At 41.4% G+C, this 20,764-nt stretch overlaps 1 long non-coding RNA gene across 1 annotated transcript in view; it reads left to right on the forward strand.

Moving 5' to 3' along the window:
* LOC148123962 (uncharacterized) overlaps positions 1–11,056 on the forward strand; it is a 99,118-nt gene extending 88,062 nt beyond the window's left edge. The window contains exon 4 of the long non-coding RNA XR_015740448.1: positions 10,990–11,056. This is a non-coding gene — a long non-coding RNA (uncharacterized LOC148123962). The remainder of the gene's footprint in view (positions 1–10,989) is intronic.
* The last annotated feature ends 9,708 nt before the right edge of the window (positions 11,057–20,764 follow it).

Raw genomic sequence — 20,764 nt, forward strand, 5'->3', positions numbered from 1 at the left:
TTCGAACATTCCAAAAAAGAGCTTCAGTCCTGCTGCCATTGCCACCCTGTTCTTCACACCAGTTGTGCACGCACACCCCATTGCCTGCTGCACTGGAAGGACTTGCCTGGGAAAGTACCTCTGCTTCCGTGCAATAGGCAATGGGGTTCACATCAACATATGGATAATACATCAATCCATGGTGGTGAATGATCTCACCCAGGAATTTCATTTGGATGTTAAAAAGAAGTAGAGAGAGTACCAAATCCTCTAAGACTCCACCAAACAGTGGCCATGGGCTAGACATCTTACTCCTCATCAATACTGATAGTCCTGGAGAAAGGAGCCCAATCAGCACAAGATTGTACTGTCCAGACCCAAAGGATATTGTGGTCAATGGCATCAAAGACTTGTGAAGAGATCAAGGAAAGCAAGGATGGATGCAGTACCACCATCCTACTCTTACCAGACAACATCAATAAGTGTGACCAATGCTGTTTCTGTTCCCCTTAAATCCTAACTGGAAGGGATCTAGATAATCTGTTAATTACATTCCTTCAATTAAATCCATGTCTAGTTAAGCTCCAACTAATAAACAACTGTAAACATAAACATATTGGGTACCCAGAAAATATACCATAGGCCAACCTGTTATTCTTTATTACCAATACATTTTCTCTTTGAGAACATTGGAAAGAGTTAGTTTGTCACATTCAAACTGATATACAAATCTATATGTTTGTGTGCATAAAAAATACAAGAAAGCTTTCATTTCTTGCATGGAACTCATTCAGGGGAGAGATAAACAATATGAACTTTTTATTGGTTCCTTAAATAATAATGAAACTGGATCTGTAAATTTTGCTTACATTGAAAGACAAGAGGTAGCAGCTGTCAGTACTGCTAAGAATAATTTATACAATGTCCTATTTACCCTTCTGGGACTAAAAGGTTGACAATCTGACATAAGAGGAAAGATAAATCAATCTGTTGAGTTTCTGTTCTTCTGCTGTGTGTCCTGCCAGTTAGAGTGATTGATTTGAGATTTGATTTTTTTTTTTTACAAGTACTTAGCTGAGTCATGGGCACACAATCTTAACAATTCACTCAGAAGACAGATGGTTTTGGCTGATCAATGAACTACCACTCTACATTTATTTCATTCTTAGTGTCTACTAATTTGCCCCACAGCTATCATAGTTGTCCTGCTCCATTCTTGTAAACTTTTCCTTTAAAAGTTCAGAACAGACATTGAGCTTGCCACACATTAGAGATTGCCAAAATGATACATATTGGCCTCTTGGTCTCATGTATTTTAGCATGGTAGTCACCTCTCAAATAGCTCCTGCTAGTTTTCATTTTGAGCCTGTGGTTTGTGAGGCTTCCCCTATTCCCAAAAGAAAATTGGACATAGATATTTTTAGTCATGCATGATTAAAAGAACCAATCTGATCATCTACTTCCCATCACTAACTCCCAAATTGTTCTTTCTCTTTTCTTTTCCCACTCAACGTCTCAAAATCATTCTCCATGTAGATTTCTAAGCCTGTGTGGCACTGCCTTAAACACAGGATTTGCATATAGGAATGGAGAGGAATTTCATAGCTGAAGTTAAGTTCTGGTACCATGGGGGGGAGGATTTTTATGAAGGTACTCTAATTACACCTTGGAATTTTATTCCAATGTGAAGGCCAAGATGTTGTTATAACTGGATGCTTCAGTACTAATGTGGGGTACAAAATTCTTTATTGCTTATCATTTATTTACAGTTGCAGAAGAATGCTTGCAAATAGATAACTGAGAAGACTGCGTGTTGTTTCTATGTAACCATTTTTTTTTTACATGAAACACTACCCATTTATGCAAGGCCTTGAAAATAATCTCTGTACTGAAACAAACTGTTGTTTTTCCACCTGAATCAAGCCAGGTACAGTAAAGCTTTAAAGATCAAAATTAAGAGGAAAGCAATCAAGTATCAAATCCCCATATAATCACTCTCTGAAAACGGGCTTTTCATTCATTTTAAAAAGTTTAATTTGTTTTATCAAAGAGAAAGGTTAACTATCCTTAACAATAATTGCAGCAGCAGAATTCTTCTCACTCACTTTTGTTTTTCTCAGAAAGATTTTAAGTCTTCTAGCATATTAAAGACTAGAAAAGTAATCAAGGGTAAATCTATGTGGATTCCACAAAATGAAATGTGATATTTTTTTAAAGTGCAGTAATACACTTTGTTGTGTTTGAAATCCAGGAGATAGTATTGGCAGCTATTACCCAGAAGCAACGAACAAATAACATCATTCAAACTGTTATTTGATCAGGACAGGTTTAAATATTACTTTTCAGGAAGAAAGTTCTTTGGTTCCTGATACTTTCCCATATTTCTTCCCCAAGTACTAATAGTTTGTTCTTTTGGGGGATGGGGGCAGAAGAGGGAAGAAATGACTGTTCTTGTCATTGGTGTCTTTGTTTATGTGGCTCTGCATTTCAAATAAGAAATTATAGGATCCTGTATGACAAGAACAATTTCTCCAGATGTTTTGGGACTACAATTCCTACAATTTATTGTCATTGGCTATGTTATCTAAGATCTGATAGGAACTAAAGTCTGGCAACTAAAACTCTGCATTAAACCTAGATGTGCTGTCATGTTCTCTTTCCATAATTACTATATAAGAGGATAAGGAGAAATAGGAGTTGATACAGTTTGCTTCTGTCATATAAATTTCAGAGAAAAATAGAATAGAATAACAGAGTTGGAAGGGACTTTGGAGGTCTTCTAGTCCAACCCCCTGCATAGGCAAGAAACCCTACACCACTTCAGACAAATGCTTATCTAATCTCTTTTTAAAATCTTCCAGTATTGGAGTATTTACAACTTCTAGAGGTATGTTGTTACGCTGATTAATTGTTCTAACTGTTAGGTAATTTCTCCTTAGTTCTAAGTTGCTTCTTCTCTCCTTAATTAGTTTCAACCCATTGTTTCTTGTTCTACACTCAATGCTTTGGAGAATATTTGACTCCCTCTTCTTTGTGGTAGCCTCTGAGATATCGGAACACTGCTATCATGTCACCCCTAGTCCTTCTTTTCATAAGACTTGACATATCCAGTTCCAGCAACCATTCTTTATATGTTTTAGCCTCCAGTTCCTAATCATCTTGGTTACTCTTCTTTGCACTCCCTTCTAGAATCTCAACATCTTTTTTACATAATGGTGACGAAAATTGGATGCAGTATTTCAAGTGTGGCCTTACCAAAGCATTATAAAGTGGTATTAACACTTCATGTGAGCTTGATTTTTATCCCTCTGTTAATGCAGCCTAGAACTGTGTTGGCTTTTTTGGCAGCTGCAGCACACTGCTGATTTAAATGACTGTCCACTAGGACTCCAATATCCTTCCAAGATCCCATTGAAGAAATATTTCTTCAATGGCATCTTCTCACTCTATAATGCTTCCTATAACAGAGGTGTTATATGCACGCCATGCCCATCCCAGCTCAATGAAAGAGAAAAAACATTGTGATACATCATGTGGCAGCAACATGATGTGTTGAGTTTGACACCCATGTTACAGAACATCTGAGAAAAAATATGTTTCTCTTCAATTCTGGAACTTATGAAGATTATCAGTCCTCTGTGACTATAGCAGATTATAAAATGTCCACATATTCACCTTTATCTCTTGACCATTTTAATCAATACCATAAGACGAACAGTGTGGTTTCTTGCCTTTTTTTTCACTGAAAACAAAAAGTTGTGAGACAATCAGATTGTTTAAAAATAAATTTAAATGGCCAAGGAGCTTTTATGCTCTACATGTCTTCAGTCATGCATATGTATGATTATATAATCACTGTTCATCTAAAGCTGTGATGATGAACCTATGGCACGTATGCCGGAAGTGGCACACAGAGCTACTTCTGCCAGCATTCAAGAGGTTGCCCGGAAGAGCTTCACTGCGCATGCACACGCACCCCCCACCAGCCAGCTGATTGTCAGGTATCTGCCATGCATGCCTGGGGGAGACATGCATGGGGGAGACATGCATGCATGCCCAGAGGCATGCAGAATGCAGGGGGTTGTGTGTGCTTGCACAGAGGCATGCAGTACATGCACAGGGGTAGCGTGGGCATGCACGGGAGCAGGGGGAGGCGCACATGCATTGCATCATGGTTGCAGGCATGCGAGCATACTTTTGGCACGCAACATGGAAAAAGTTAGCCATCACTGATCTAAAAGTTTGGAAAAGCCTTCCCTGTTTATATGCTAATTCAAAAATATGTACCCACAAATGTTTTCTTGGTTGTTTGTTCAGGAATAGCATAGACATTTCCACTTTCAAAATACACAAATGCCCAAATTCTAATAATTATTAAATTGGATTCTACTATTAAAGTTCTCCAATAATTTTGCAAAGCATGTAATAACTATCTAAAAGTTTTAATTTGTTTTAAAATTCATTTGATTATGATACATTTTAAAATGTGTTTGGACATTGACTTAAAAGCACTAATTTACCTTTACTGATGGTTACATGTAGAAGTTTTAAATGAATGTACAATGTTCTGATGTAGCTCCTGGCCCTATTAGTTATTGATGCTCCTGCGAGTTAAAAAAATAATAATAATTTGAATAATCTTTTTACATAAAATATGCATATCTCACCTCTTTGTCTTGCATTCATTTGCATGATATTTGCAAATTTGTAATTAATTTTGTCATCTATTTTCTCCTCAAGTACTCCTTAGTTTATTATTCTTATTATTGAATACCGCCTGTGGAACACTGCACCCTGATTAATCGTTGTATGCTTTCTTTCCTCTCTGAAGCATAAACTAGCAACTATTGTGAATTTGGCACCGTGTAATGTAGCATTTTGCTTGCTGTGCAGCACTAACAAACAACACATCAGTAATCATGCCTGCCGCTCATTTAAATGTAACCTCACAGTCACACTGCATGTTACAAATATCTGGGAGCTGTGTGATTAATTAACATCTTGTGCATAACCCTTAAGATTCTCGCAAGTTCTCAGGAGATAATTAGCTTTCAGGGTACCTCTAGTGCAAAGAATTCTGACTCTCTGATGCTTTCGTGCTATATGCTGGGGCTGAGGAAGGGCAGCCTGCAAGCAATTTTGAAAGCAGAGGTCAGGGGTCCTCCACTAAGTCAATTCATTTTGAAGCTTCTGTCTCTTCTTGACTTTAGTCTATGTCATTCTTAGAAACAGAAGAGAATGAGGAATGACATGTGCTGGATCATTGCTTGTTATTTATTGCTTCAGCAGTTTCCCTATTTTGTGTCCCTCCAATGTCTTAGGTTTATTTGGCAGTAGTGCAAGACTGGCCTTTTGGGACATGTGTGCTCATGCTTTTTTCTCCCTTCTGAACTGGTTTGCCCTCTTTCTTGTTTAGGCAGCTTTTGAGCCTGCTATAATAACCATCCACAGCTGCTTTTTACTGCAACTTCTGTACAATGCACTGGTTTTATGCTCCTATGCTGTTTATTACTTTTCTTCCAATGTGTCTCTAAAATCATTACAAGTTGTTATCTATTTTTGTTAGCTTCCTTGAATGTCTAACATGAATAGGCAGTATTAAAAAATGAACATATTAAGAATTAAATGCAATTATTTATGTGCCATTTATGGTGTTAGTCTGTTTTCCCTTTTAACTTGTTCAAAATCATTTTCCATGCCCTCTGGTAAATATGGGGTTTCTACATGATTGAAATTCCATTGCAGAGAGAAACAGCAGCAGTCCCATTTTGGAATGTCTACTCTATTGTGTGTGTGTGGTGGGGGGGGGACCATGATAGGTAAGAAAGCTTCATGTGTATTTTTTCTATGCCTGGATCTAAATGAGATTGCCAGTTAAAAATCTTTGGTTGAAATCCATCAGGGCTTTAGTCTCATGGAAGATTTTATTTTTTGTACTTTTAATTCACTGTTCATCCAAAGCATAATATAATAGATCATCCTTCTCAGTTGCATCTGCAGCAAATGGAGATTTGCTCAAAATGCTAAAAGGTGTGTTGTGATGTCATCACAAATTTCTCCCCTTACATCCATTCATGCAACACTACAATAAAAAGAGCAAAGCTTGTATCATGAGATTGTACCAACATTTCTTCATTTAGTCTTCTTCCTTGGATATGCATTTTTCTTATATACTTGCAAGTGGAATGTTTCCCAATCTTGACAATTTTCAGAATTCAAATCCCCAAATCCCCAAATTCCCAAGTGGCAATGGCTATTGCCTGTGAATCCTAGAAGTTCCATATGTTTAGAAATTATAAGAAATGTTAGGATAGTATATTGTTATAATTTTACTATCACACATATAGTACCATGTGTAGTATTTGCTGTGCAAGTCCACAGCTTAGAGTAATATTTCTCAATCTTGGAAGATTTCAGATATGTAGGCTTCAATTTTCATAATTCCCTGGTCAGCAATAGAGGATGGGGAATTCAGGGAGCTGAAGTCGATGTTAGATCGGGGTGGATCGGTTCCCAAAGAGACGCGAGACTATTTAGTAACGTTCAGCTCTTTATTTAGATATGTTTCAGTCCAAAGAATAGGAGCCGCGGCAATCCTTTTTAAAGGGTTTGCCTGCGGCTCGGTGGCCAATGACAGAGCTTTGAATCTCCCGCGATCGGCTCAGCCAATCGCAGTAGATTCTTAGCGCGCCAATCAGTTAGCCAATCCGGTTGCGGTCCATGTGGACCAATCAGGTGTCAGGGTTTGAAGTATGTTAATACAGCACACCCCTCCCCTCTTGGTTTCATCTGACGGAGCGCGGTCACGTAGTCGCACAGGTAGGCGGGGCTTCGTACCTGCCTAGTTGACCTGCGCGGTTCAGTTTCAGCGTGGTCCTCGACCGGTTCCAGTGAACTTCTTGTCGCTCTGGTTCCTTGGGGTGGAACCGCCTGGAAGGGTGAGCCGGGCCTTCTTTGGTAGCTCCCTCCCGGTCTACTCGGGCTGGTCGAACTGCCGCTTCTGTCGTTCCCGCCTGGTTTTTCCGGGCTGGTTGAACTGGCTTGGCTGCTCCTTCCAGGTGAAGCTTCCCGGGATTCGTGGCCAGTTGGTTCGACATCTAAGGCTGGTTTATTTGGGGTTGGTTTATTCTGGGTGGGGGGTGTTCTGCTTGCATTTTAGGATTTCCCTCTCCTCTTTGCTCATGGTTTGCGGTTCCCCCCCTCTTCTGATTTCTTGGTCGGGTGTTTGTGTGCTGTCAGCGGCTAGTCTTGACCTTAGCTGGTCGATGTGCCGCTTCCAGCTTCGTCCATCAGTGGTCTGCAGTCGGTAGGACCAGGGGCCCGTTATCTGGGTGATCTTTGCCGGTACCTAGAGTGGGTCCCCTTTAAATTTTTTAGCGTAGACAGTGTCTCTGATGTTGAATGTTCTGTATTTGCTGGATGAGTCCGGGGGTTTCTCAGGGTTATATGTGGGGTGCATTCTGTCTAATGGGGATCTTAGTTTTCTGCCCATTAGTAATTCTGCTGGGCTTTTGTTTGTGGTTGAGCTGGATGTGATGTGCTGGATAAACAGCATTTTATTAGTTTTTTCTTGTATGTTGCCGGTTTCAATTTTTTGGATGGTATTTTTTGTGTATTGAATCATGCATTCCGCCCTCCTGTTCGCCGCCAGATGCACGGGGATGGTTAATGCATGGCATATCCCCTGCTCTGCCAGGAACTTTTCGAATGCTAGTGTGGTAAACTGTGGCCCGTTATCCAACACTAGCACATCTGGAAGGCCATGTGTGGCAAAGAGTTTGCTCAGTTTCTTAATGACAGCTTCTGTGGTTGTTGATTCCATGGTGCTTACCTCCAACCAGTTGGAGTAAGCATCGACAGTGATCAGGAACATGTGCCCCTTGGTGCCCCACGAAGTCTATGTGGATTCTAGACCAGGGCCCCCTTGGAGTCTCCCATTCTTGGATCGGGGCGGAGTGGGGGGTTGATCTAGTCTCCTGGCACCTTTTGCATGTGGCTACTCAGTTTTCTATTTGTTTGTCCATTCCTGGCCACCAGGTGTAGCTCCTGGCCAGGCTTTTCATTTTAACCATACCTGGGTGCCCCTCATGCAACATAGACAAAACCCTTTTTTGCAAAGTCTCTGGAATTACAACTCTGTCCCCCCAAAGTATGCAGCCCTTCTGGGTTTGTCGGTTCTGGAAGGGTTTGAATTGTTCATTTCTGTCACCTTCCTGCCACCCTTTTCCCACCCAGCTCAAGACCCACACCAGCCGCTTGTCTTTATTGGTTTCTCTGGCAATGTGTGGCACGGTCAGGAGTGGGTTGGGCAATGTCCCTATTTGCAGGGTTGTCGTTGTGGGTGCTGGGTCATCCTCTAGGTCTGGCGGGGGGAATGGCTCAATGCGTCCGCATGGGAGATGTCCTTGCCGGATCGATGTGTCAGCTGGTAACTGTAGGCGGCGAGGAACTCGGACCACCTTGTCATCCTCAGTGATAGGATGTTTGGGGTGGCCTTGTTCCCTGCCAGGATCCCTAGCAGTGGCTTGTGGTCAGTGACGATGGAAAAGGTCCTACCGTAAAGGTACTTATAGAATCTTTTGATACCGGCGACGACTGCTAGGGCTTCCTTATCCAGCTGACTGTAGTTTCTTTCCAGCTTGGAGAGTGTCCTCGAGAAGAAGGCGATCAGTGCTTCCTTCCTGTCCAGTAGTTTGTGGCTGAGGATGGCTCTGACACCGAAGGGTGACACGTCTCATGTCACAGTCAACGGCAGGGTGTAGCTATACTGGATGAGAACTGCATCAGATGTTAGTAGGATTTTTTGTGTGTAAAAGCATTTTCTTCCCGCTTCCCCCAAGTCCAGGTGGCTGTTTTGTCCAGTAGCCTATGCAACGGTTCTGCCACAGTCGCCTTTTGGGGCAGGAAAACATTGTAAAAGTTAATGAGTCCCAGAAAAGCCTGCAGTTCAGTTTTGTTTCTTGGTCTGGGGGCTTCCTTGATGGCTCTGAGTTTTCTTTCTGTGGGGTGGATCCCGTGTCTGTCTAGGAGGTACCCCAGGACTTCGACCCTTTCAGCCCACAACTGGCATTTCTCTTTCTTAACCTTGAGTCCTGAGTCTTTGAGTCTTTTTAGTACCTCCCTTAGCCAGGCTTCCAGTTGTTTTTCATTTGTAGCGGCCACTAGTACATCATCAAAATAGGGCACCACCCCTTTTATGCCTTGCAATAGCCTCTCCATCAGGCTTTGAAAAACCCTTGGCGCCACGCTGACCCTGAATTGGAGTCAGTTACACCAGAAAGTGCCCGGTGGGTCACAATAGTCTGAGCTTCTGCAGTTGCGGCATCAACCAGCAGTTGCTGGTAGGCTTGCGCCAGGTTGAGTTTCGCGAAGACCCCCCACCCCAGTGAGTGCAGAAGGTGCTGTACTACTGGGACGGGGTAGGCACTCTGTTGGAGTGTGTGGTTGAGGGTGGCCTTGTAGTCACCGCAGATTCTCACGGACCCATCAGGCTTGATAAGGTGACTATGGGGGTCTCCCACCAGGTGTGATCAATTGGTTCCAACACCCCTTGCGCAATGAGCTTGTCTAGTTGCTCATCTATCTTGGGTTTGAGTGCGAATGGCACTCGCTACAGTTTAAGGTGGATTGGGGTGATGCTAGGGTCTAGATTAAATGAAATTGGGGACCCCTGGTACTTGCCTAGGCTGTTGTCGAAGACCTCCTGGAAGTCCCTCACGAGCGTCGCTTCCCAGCCTGTCTCATTGATGTGGTGGATGGCGGTCACTTCGATGCCTAGAGGTGAGAACCACTGCAATTCCAGGAGGTCAGTGAAGTCACATAGGCCCCTGAGGTCCCTCAGCGCTGCCACAAAATCACTGAGCCCCTTGCTCTCGCACTGGTCCCGCCGGTAGAAGTCATGCCTTCAGATGAGGATGGGCACGGCAGGGGCATAATGGTTCCATAGTATGGGCTCGAGATCATCCCAATCTATCTCCTTGACATCTGCTGGTTTGGACAGGGCTTTGGCGATCTTGAACACTGCAGGCCCGTAGTGTGTCAGGAACACGGCCCTTTTTTTCTGGCCATTGGCATCCTTGAGGTTGCTGCCTTCTAGGAACACTTGGAATCTATCGGTGTAAGATTCCCAATCCTTAGCAGCAGGGTTGAACGGTGTGGGTGGCGAGGTACTGCTGGTCGTGCTGTCGGTTGTGCTGTGCCGCTTTGCCACGTGTTTGGTCGGTCTCTTGTCTCACGATCCCACCTTCGTCACCAGTGTTAGATCGGGGTGGATCGGTTCCCAAAGACACACGAGACCATTTAGTAACGTTCAGCTCTTTATTTAAATATGTTTCAGTCTAAAGAATAGGAGCCACAGCAATCCTTTTTAAAGGGTTTGCCGGCGGCTCAGCGGCCAATGACAGCGCTTTGAATCTCCCGCGATTGGCTCAGCCAATCACGATAGATTCTTAGCGTGCCAATCATGGCTGCTCAGTTAGCCAATCTGGTCACGGTCCGTGTGGACCAATCAGGTGTCAGGGTTTGGAGTATGCTAATACAGCACAGTCGACATATCTGAAAGCTGTCAAGGTTGAGAAATGTTGGCTTTTTAGCAGGGGTAAGGAACAATGGCCCTTTCATTACTTGTGGACTTCAAATCCCAGAATTCCTCAGCAGCCATCTGGGAAATGATGGCTTCATAAAGGGGTCTGGCTTAAGGGGATACATCTCCTTTGCATGCATACAACATCCCTGATCCAATCTGTTTTATCTGTAGCTAGGCCTTGAAATATTTATTCCTGTAACTTAGAAAGCTGCCAGTTAGTTGCAGATATTTGACCAATGATTAGGACACTTCTTAGATAGTCTGTTTACCAGGTTACCTGTTTCTATTTATCATCTCCATCAGAAATATTTATTACATTCTATCTCCTAAAATTCGCTATTCCTTTTTGAATAATATTTTGTCAGCTATTAAGGAAAATAAATATGACAATAATCTTACATGCTCTTTTTATTGTTGATCTCTAGACTTTGATCTCCAAACAACAAACTTGATGTATTAAGGCTCAAGGATCTTACCTAAAATAATTGTTATCATCATCAACAACAACATCACTGCCATCACTGTTATATGGAGCACCAGATTTAAAAAATAAAAACAGATTTTGGAAAAAGGAACGGAATGATTATAAATAAGAATACCATGCTGAAAAAAATTACTGAAATGATAGAGAACGTCTCTGTGTGCATGTGCAAATTAACTGGTACAACTGACATGCACTGTTCTTCAAGGAATGTTATAAATTCCCTAGCTAATCTTTCTCTTACATCTCAGCTATACCTCAAATGGCCCTTCTGTCATTTATTTCTCAACAATTTTTGGATGTATATTAATGATGGAAGAGATTTATTATTCAATTCCTCCTCCCCTGCTTTCTTTCTGTTGATCTCCTAGGTTTTTTTTCTGCTTAATTTCTATAAATTACTGTACAGTTTCCCATAAGGTATAATTAAGCAGAATTGCTAAAGTTTTAATTATTGTGTATTATAGATGTTGAAAGCAACATTAGCACTTAGCTTTTTAAAATGTGATAGTATATTTATAAGCAAGTATTTATAAAGACATTTACATATAGTTAAGATGAAAAAGGTATTTGAATTGTAGTCATTAGCATTTCTTCAAACATATGGCATACCAGCAGAGGCCATGGGCCATGCCTTCATTAACTGAACACTATTTCATCAGGATCGCAGTTTCCTGCTGAGCCATCCTGTGGTGTCCCCTTCTGTCCCTGAGGCTTCAGGGACAAGGGACAATATGTCCCCAAGGTGAAAATCTGGGAAATAAAGCAGATTAGCCCCTGGAGGCATTTCTTGTGATTATTTAATCACACTTTGAAAGAAGTACACAATGCCAGGGAAGGATAACTTTGAAATAATAATAATAATAATAATAATAATAATAATAATAATAATAATAATAATAATAATAATAATAGCAGCAGCAGCAACAACCATCACTACCTCTAAAAGTCTCCCTAACAGAACTCTCAATTCTGTTAAGATATTTGAGCCTTTCTATGTTGCATAATATAAAGTGGATCTGTTTAAAATGTATTAATGAAATGGCCACAATTTTAATAAAAAAAACTTATAAGTAAAATAGATCACAACACACATTCCATAAATGCAAGAATATGCAGATTTTTCATGTTATCACAAGGTCTAAAAAACACAGGGGAAGCAATAAAAGCTTCAATAAATGTCACGGCCATATTTTATTTGCAAAATTGGCATTATATAGAAAGAGATCTTAGTACTACAATCATAGGTATTTGTCTAATGGTATTACTCCCTTTCACATCGAACCTGACACTTTTATCATTGTACTATAATACATTTGGGGACAAAAGCTAAAATTCAAACTACCTGATAAATGCTGTGTTTCACTTATTAAAACAATGTTTTTAAAATATTGTGCATGTTTCCGGTGAATTTCTTCCAGCACATTCAGTCCCCATTGTTATTCATGTAAGTTGGATACGGAGCAATAAAAATCTACCACAACAATATTTAGTAATATTTTTTCATATACTGTACTTCTTCACTTTTTGAACCTAACTTTCTTTATGTTAATAAAATTAATCTCAGATTTGAGATATACTTAAGGTAGATTTGATTAGTGGGGGATTAATAGGCAAATTTGCTTACACAGATGACCTAGTCCTAGCAACACAAGACAAACATATAGAAGATACTGACAATTTCCTCACAGAAGATCTAAAAACTCTGACAAAGTTCTTTACTGACTGGAGACTCATCCCAAGCATGAGCAAACAGAAACAGTGTTTCACCCTTAATAACAAACAAACAAAAAAGTTCCAATAGTATACTTCAGTAATAGCCAAAATACCTTGGTTTAATATTAGAAACATAAGAAACACATAGAGAGCATTGCAGTAAAAATTAATATCCGAACTCGCATATTCCATAAACTTTATGGAATTTATTAGGGTGCCTTTAGCTCAAGCATTGGGATTGGTGTACTCTACAGCTAAATATCAAAGCCCTGTCTAGATGAACAGCTGCCATACAAATAAACTGGATGCTTGACTGAACAATATAATGCAGATAGTAAGTGAGTGCTTCAAGACCTGCTGCCTTCCCATACCAAGCAATATCACCCCACCAACCTTTACAACAAGATGGCCATCTAAGAGTGTACCAAAAAAAAAAAAAAAAAAGCTCTGCCAGTAACCCACAACTTCTGGTACATTTCAATATGCCATACTATCAATTGGAAGGCTTAAATCCATGAACCTTCCACCGACAGTGCATTATGCTAACTTTGATGGAAAATCCCAGTGGAAAGTAAACTGAATTATTCAATGGTCTAGATTCCAGAAAAAATATATCTGGTCCAACACAAAAAATAGTGGATTTCAATAACATACAGTATATTCAATGCTGGAAAATTCTGAATAGGATCCGGAACTTGGCATCTGACATGACATCTGTCAAGACTCTGTTTAAATGGGGCAGATTATCCTTCCCTGACTATGACTATGTGGGTCTCATCAAACACTGGATCACATAGTCACTACCTGCCATTTGAAAGCTTATACAGAAGAAAAGCAGACTTTCTCCAACTAACAAATGCTGCCCTTAATTGCATAAATGGTCTAGATATTAATATATAAAGACTTATTTCATTCTTATGAATCAAGATATTTTAAAATGTAACCTATAATATGTATATAATTTATTGAATTCATCAAATCTTACAAAGTTGACTACATATTTCTATCATACATATACCATAGTATTATATGCTCCTTCTGTATAATCTTATTACTGTTATCCATGTTTTTTATGCCATACACTAAATAAATAATGTAGAAGTGTGAAGTGGATATATAATTTAAGTATCTTCCATTTTATATCAAAAGATGAGCAAATATGACTGTTGTTGTCGTCAAGCTAAGCAATGATTTTGAGATATTATAATTTAATCAGTGAATGTTATGTCACAATAATAGAAGGCCTCCAACTTCTATTGCTGGATAGAATAATAGAATCCAACTTCTATTGCTGGATAGAGATAAGTAACTCCTGGTACTGATCTCTTTCAATATTCAGTGACAAAAAAATGTCACTAAATATTACCTATGTTGCCAATGAATTTTCGCAAGCTAAAATTGGATGGAAGTACAAAAATGGAAAGCTGGAGGGCTCCATCATGTCTGGTCTGTAGACTGACAAACCCTATAATATAGACTTGAATGATTTGTATAGATTCTCAGATCTTGAATATTTTTAACATTTTATTGTTTGCTGAACTTTATATTTTAGAGTCTGTTCCAAATATAGACATTGTCTCAAATATTGTATGATGAAGGAAAAGATTAAAAGCCTTCTAATACAAAAATCTTTGGTTTTAACATTTTACAATGAATTTATCTTAGTATTGTGTTTGCTTACAAGAAAACAGAACTACCATTTCAGTTATTATGAACAATGTCTGATCTCTCTTAATATTTTCCCATGCCTGTCACTTTGAGTGGACATATTTCACAAGACAAGTTTCAAGCTGCATTCTGCCATGTTTTTTTGGTAGCCAAGTATTTGCATGGGTGAGTTCTCCATTATACATCATTGGAGTCTGTCATACTTGTAGGAAATTGATTTTTATATGCTTCCTTGTTGGTACCTAGGATGGCTCTTGCACATGCATACATCATGAGGATATAGGCAGCATAGCAACCACTTGTGACAGCAAACTCATTGGCCAAGTCACATAGAAATTCTAGTCACAGTATGCCTCCATTCATGCTTGATGGCAATTTCTGTCTCTCATATCAGCACTACACATAAGAATGCAATGTTACTGAGCAGAGAAAATGTGTCTCTTTTTTCTAACATTTTTCAGTCCATCTGTAAGCATAGTTTGTTTTAGAAATTCTTTAACATGACAAGACAATTTCTAAACTTTGTATGGGTTGACTACTGGTCTTTATCTTAAAATATGATTGCATTCTTCTTACTGTACAATAATCCTTTAGCAGTTTATAGCCTTATCTCTACATGCTTCACTTGATAAAAAAAATGAAATAACTTGTCTCTTTAGAAATACAGCTAATGTTTATGCCAGTATATTGGTTAGACTACTTCATTTAGTTCTGGGATACACGTTTCAGGGAAGATCTAAACAAACAGAAATATATCCACAAAAAAGCAATCAATAAGGTGTTCAGAAAAGGGGTAGTGAACTATAAGGAACAGCTGAATATTTAGCCAGCAAAAGAAGAAAATGGGGATCTAAATGTGCCGTGCATCTAAAATGCTGTCATGAAGAAGATGGAGTGTTCTTCCTATAACCCATCCCTTATCTATGTGCAAATCCATAAATCATAGCATCCAACTCTTTTTTTTGCAAATAATCTTCTTTTAAAAAGTAAATTTCACACAGCTTGAAGGTTCTTCCTCATAACCATTACAACATAATCATGCAACCACTTCTACCTCTTTTTTGTAGCATGTCCTCATCAAGTTGCTTTTATCTCATTTTCAGCCTATAATTGAAGCAACTACAAGTTGTCCTTAATTTTTCCAGTTTAAAATAGTATTTTTCCTCTTCTCCTGAAACAACTTTTGCCCTGGATACAATTTAGCATGATTCCCTGAGAATGGGATTACCAACATGCTCAGTAGTTGTCATTTGCAGAGCAACATTTACTACCAGTCACATTGTCTTCCCTTCTCACCAGGTTGTTTGAGATTGCTTTCTATAACCATGTCGGCTTGGGTTTAAGACTGGACATGGGCTTCTACAATTGCATCTGTTTCATCTGACTGGCATTTTTCAAGCCTGCTTTCCAGTTCTTATCTACAGTTTTTATAATGATAGGCTTAATGTACTTTGAAAACCACCTTAAAAATGAGTTTACAAATAAGATCTATTGTTCTTTTGGAATGGCAATCAGTAGGCAGGGTGTAACTGACCACCAAAGAAAAATATGTAGTGAGTTGATTGTTCCCCTCCTGACTGAGCTTTTCTAATAGTTTTTGCCAATTTTATCGTACTAAGTTCTGAATACTTAGAAAATTTAACAATAAAGAAATGTGTAAGAATGATAATCCCTAAAATGGCAGAGGAAATTAGGGATGCCTGCTCTAACAATACAGAGTGGCTGAAAAACCTTGGATGGTTAGAAATTTGGCTGCTACTTGAGAAAAAGCATCCAGGTTGACTTGATGAGAAATCTGATTAAGCAACTCAGCCTAAAGGGAGAATGAAATACATCAACCGTTTGATTTGAAGAGACTTGGTAGGTATGAATGAACAAGTTAATAAGATTAAAAAATGCATCTCTCTGGTTTCAGAGGTCACCCAGATGGGTTTGGAACTTATTCAAGACTTAGAAAAGTCATGGAATATACCTAAAAGATTGTTTTTATTCAGTAAATACAAGCTACCACATTTCAGATAATGATGTAGAATATGTCTGAGTCTTTTCTCCTAAGTTCAATCAACTGCCAAAATCAAGTTGTACACTAAGCTGTATAAATGATCAGGTGAAAGAAAAAGTTCTGAAAAAGCTCAGGGACTCAAAGAGATAAATTGGGATGGAGAAATTCTTATTTTTTTCAATAAATTTATCCTGCCATACTATATTAGAAAAGCTTCAAACCGCCACAGAAGAATTATTAAAAAGAAGTATATAGTATAAATGGAGAGTTCCTTTCAAGCTAGATGCTTTTCGGCCACAAGGAAAAGAGATTATTACTCTAACCCCCAATTGAATGGGAACAATAAATCCAAAGAATGCTTCATGAAGAATTAATGGAAACAAGAATTCATGTTTAAAGAACTCGATGAGGAAAAGACACCACAATGGAATCTTTTAACATTTGGTACTCATAAAAAGGTTGCTAGTTATAACATGAAAGTATGATATTACACAGTCATTGACTTACATCTGTAAATTACCAATGTAAGTCATACCAGTTGTTATGTCGGTAGATCGGTCCCAAGAAGAGATGCGAGACTCAGTGACTTTTAAAGCTCTTTTATTGCATGTTTAGATTGGCTCAGCTTAGCTTCGGATCAGTGGCGGTTTATATTGAACTTGCTCTCGGCGCCGTGGCCAATGACGTCATTTTGAATCTCCCACGATTGGTTTTACCCAATCGCAGGTGATTCGCAACGGACCAATCACTGCGGCTTACTCAGCCAATCCGAGCGCGGTGCATCTTAACCAATCAGGATTGAGTATTACAAGAATGCTAATACAGCAATACAGAACACCCCTCCCCTCTTGGTATGGTCCTACATAATGTAGTCCCGTAAGTAGGCGGGGCTCCGTATCTGTCTACTGCACCTGCGCAGATTAGTTGGTGCTTGGTCTTTGAGCGGTTCGGTAGGGTTCCGTGTTGCTCTCTGCCTCATCAATGGAACCACCTGGAAGGGTGAGTTGGTTCTTTGCCGCAGCTCCCTCCTGGTCTACTCGGGCTGGTCGAGTTGCTGGCTTCGCTGCTCCCGCCTGGTCTTTCTCGGCTGGTTGAGTTGGCTTGGCTGCTCCTTCCAGGTGAGGCTTCGAGCTGGTTGTATACCTGTGATTCGGCTGGTGAGTATTCTTGGTTTCTTTTTTGTTAGGGTTGTCTGTTTTGTTTTTCGGGGTTTTCCTTCCCCTCTTGGCTGGTGTTTGGGTGCTCCCCCCCTCCTGGATCTTTATTTCTGTGTATTTGCGTGTCGGTTGTATTTCCCGTGATAGTTCTCAATCTTAGCTGATCAAAGTGCCGTTTCCATGCTCGTCCGTCGTTCGTTTGTAGCTGGTACAAGCAGGGACCTGTTACCTGGGTTATCATTGCTGGTACCCAGAGTGGGTCCCCTGTGAGGTTCTTTGCATATACTACGTTTCCGGGTGTGAACATTACGTGTTTGCTCGATGAGTTGGGGGGGTTCTGGGTTGTATGTGGGGTGCAGCCTGTCTAGTGGGGACCTTAATTTCCTCCCCATTAACAGATCTGCCGGGCTTTTGTTGGTTGTTGCGTTTGGCGTTATATGTTGTATGAATAGCATTTTATTTATTTTGTCTTGCATTTCCCCGGTTTCAATTTTTTGAATCGTCTTTTTTGTGAACTGAACCATTCGTTCTGCCCTACCATTCACTGCCAGATGTACTGGCGCTGTCAGTGGATGCCGTATCCCCCGTTCCACTAGGAATTTTTCAAATGTGAGCGCGGTGAACTAGGGGCCGTTATCTGATACTATCACATCTGGGAGGCCGTGGGTTGAAAATAGTTTACTGAGTTCTTTGATGATGGCCTCTGTGGTGGTAGTTTTCATGCTGCTTACTTCTAACCAGTTAGAGTAAGCATCTACCATTATTAGGAATGTGTGCCCTTTTGTAGGCCTGGTGAAGTCTATGTGAATCCTGGAACATGGCCCTCTGGGGGCTTCCCATTCCAGGATTGGGGCGGAGGGTGGGCTTGGCCTGGATTCTTGGCATTGCCTGCACGCTGCCACACAAGCTTTGACTTGCTTGTCCATTTCTGGCCACCAGGCGTAACTCCTGGCCTTTGTTCTAACGATGCCTGGGTGCCCCTCATGCAACATTTCCCAAACCCTTTTTTGTAGTTTTTCCGGAATGACAACCCTGTCTCCCCACAATATACAACCCTTTTGTGTGGACAGTTTGGTTTGCTGGCTCCGAAAGGTCCTGAATTGTTCGTCGTCGTCTCTTTCCGGCCACCCTTTTTCCACTCAATTTAATATCTACACCAGATGTTTGTCTTTATTAGTTTCATGGGCAATGTCTGACGCGGTCAAGGGTAGGTTGGGTGGTGTCTCGATGTTCAGGGTGGACGTCGTGGGTGCCGGGTCAGCGTCCAGGTCAGGCAGGGGGATGTGGCTCAGGGCATCTGCATGTGAGATTGTCTTACCGGGTCAATGTGTTAGCAGGTAACTGTAGGCGGCAAGGAATTCCGACCACCTTGTCATTCTCAGGGATAGTATGTTTGGGGTGGCCTTGTTCCCTGCCAGAATCCCTAACAGCGGTTTGTGGTTGGTGATGATGGTAAATGTTCTTCCGTAGAGGTACTCTTGGAACCTCTTTACGGTGGCGATGATTGCAAGGGCTTCCTTGTCCAGCTGGCTGTAATTCCTTTCCAGTTTTGAGAGGGTTCTTGAAAAGAAGGCGATGGGTGTGTCTTTCCCATCCGGGAGTGTGTGGCTGAGGATAGCCCCAACGCCAAAGGGTGATGCGTCACATGTTACTGTTAGCGGTAGGGTCTCATATTGGATAAGGACAGCATCCAATGTGAGTAGGTCCTTTGTCCAGTTGAATGCGATTTCCTCTCGCCTGCCCCAGTTCCAGGTGGCTGTTTTGTCCAACAACCTAAGCAATGGCTCTGCCGCGGTCGCCTTTTGGGGCAGGAAAACATTATAGAAGTTAATCAGTCCAAGAAATGCCTGCAGTTCTCTTTTATTTCTTGGTCTAGGGGCTTCCTTGATGGCCCTGATTGTTTTTTTTCCGTTGGGTGGATTCCGTGCTGGTCTAGGAGGTACCCTAGGAACTTGACCTTCTCGGTGCACAGCTGACATTTTTCTTTTTTGACTTTCAGCCCCGAGTCTTTAAATTTTTGTAGTACCTCCCTTAAGCGGCCTTCCAATTGTTTTTGATTGGCTGCTGACACCAGCACGTCGTCAAAGTAGGGCACTACCGCCTTGATTCCTTGGAGTAGCCTTTCCATTAGGCTCTGAAAAACCCCTGGTGCTACACTGACTCTGAACTGGAGTCTCTTGCAGCGAAAAGCCCCCCCGGTGGGTTACTATGGTTTGCACCTCGGCATTTTCTGCGTCAACCGGCAGTTGTTGGTAGGCTTGTTCCAGGTCGAGCTTCGCGAAAACCTTGCCTCCCCCCAGTGAGTGCAGAAGGTGCTGTACTACTGGGACGGGGTAAGCGCTTTGCTGTAGGGCACAGTTGAGGGTGGCCTTGTAGTCCCCACAGATTCTCACCAATCCATTTGGCTTGACTGGGGTGACTATGGGGGTTTCCCACCTGGCATGGTCAGTTGGCTCTAGTACTCCCTGTTTGATGAGCTTGTCTAGCTGCTCATCCATCTTGGGTCTGAGTGCGAAAGGCACTCGCCGCGGTTTAAGGCAGATTGGGGCAATGCTGGGGTCTAGGCTGAAGGATATAGGGGGCCCTTCATATTTGCCTAGGTTGCCGTCGAAGACCTCCTAGAAGTCCTTCGCAAGTTGCTCCTCCCAGTCCACCTTGGCGACGTGGTTGATGCCCGTCACTTCGATTCCCAGTGGCGCGAACCATTGCAGTCCCAGAAGGCTAGGGCGGTCTTTGTCTACGATAGTCAGGGGAAGTATTTTGGTGTGCCCTTTAAACGTGATTTTAAAGTGTCCTATTCTGACCACGGGGATGCAGTTCCCCTGGTAGTCCTTTAGAATTAGTTTCTGGCTTTCCAGGTCTCGCCTGTGGATGGTAGGCACCAGGCACTTGATTTCCCACCATGCAACCATGGAGAGGTAGGATCCGAAGTCCACCTCCATATTTCATGGCCAATCTTTGATGCCTACCTCCTTTTGGGCATCCCAGCTTGAAGAATGGCCAATGATGACCATCTGGTGGGTTTCTTCTCTTTGTCGGGTCTTGCTGAGGCGTCGGTTCCTCCTGTCTTGGCTCCACTGGCTCTCGGGTTGTTGTTCCCTGGCCCTGGGGGTGGTGCCATCTCGTCTCCAGGCGCTGCTGTCGCGTTGCCGAGGGCTATGGATTCGCTTGAAATG

This window comes from Pseudonaja textilis, chromosome Z, assembly GCF_049901715.1.
Source record: "Pseudonaja textilis isolate UNSWEBS1 chromosome Z, rPseTex1.2, whole genome shotgun sequence".
Lineage (NCBI taxonomy): Eukaryota > Metazoa > Chordata > Lepidosauria > Squamata > Elapidae > Pseudonaja > Pseudonaja textilis.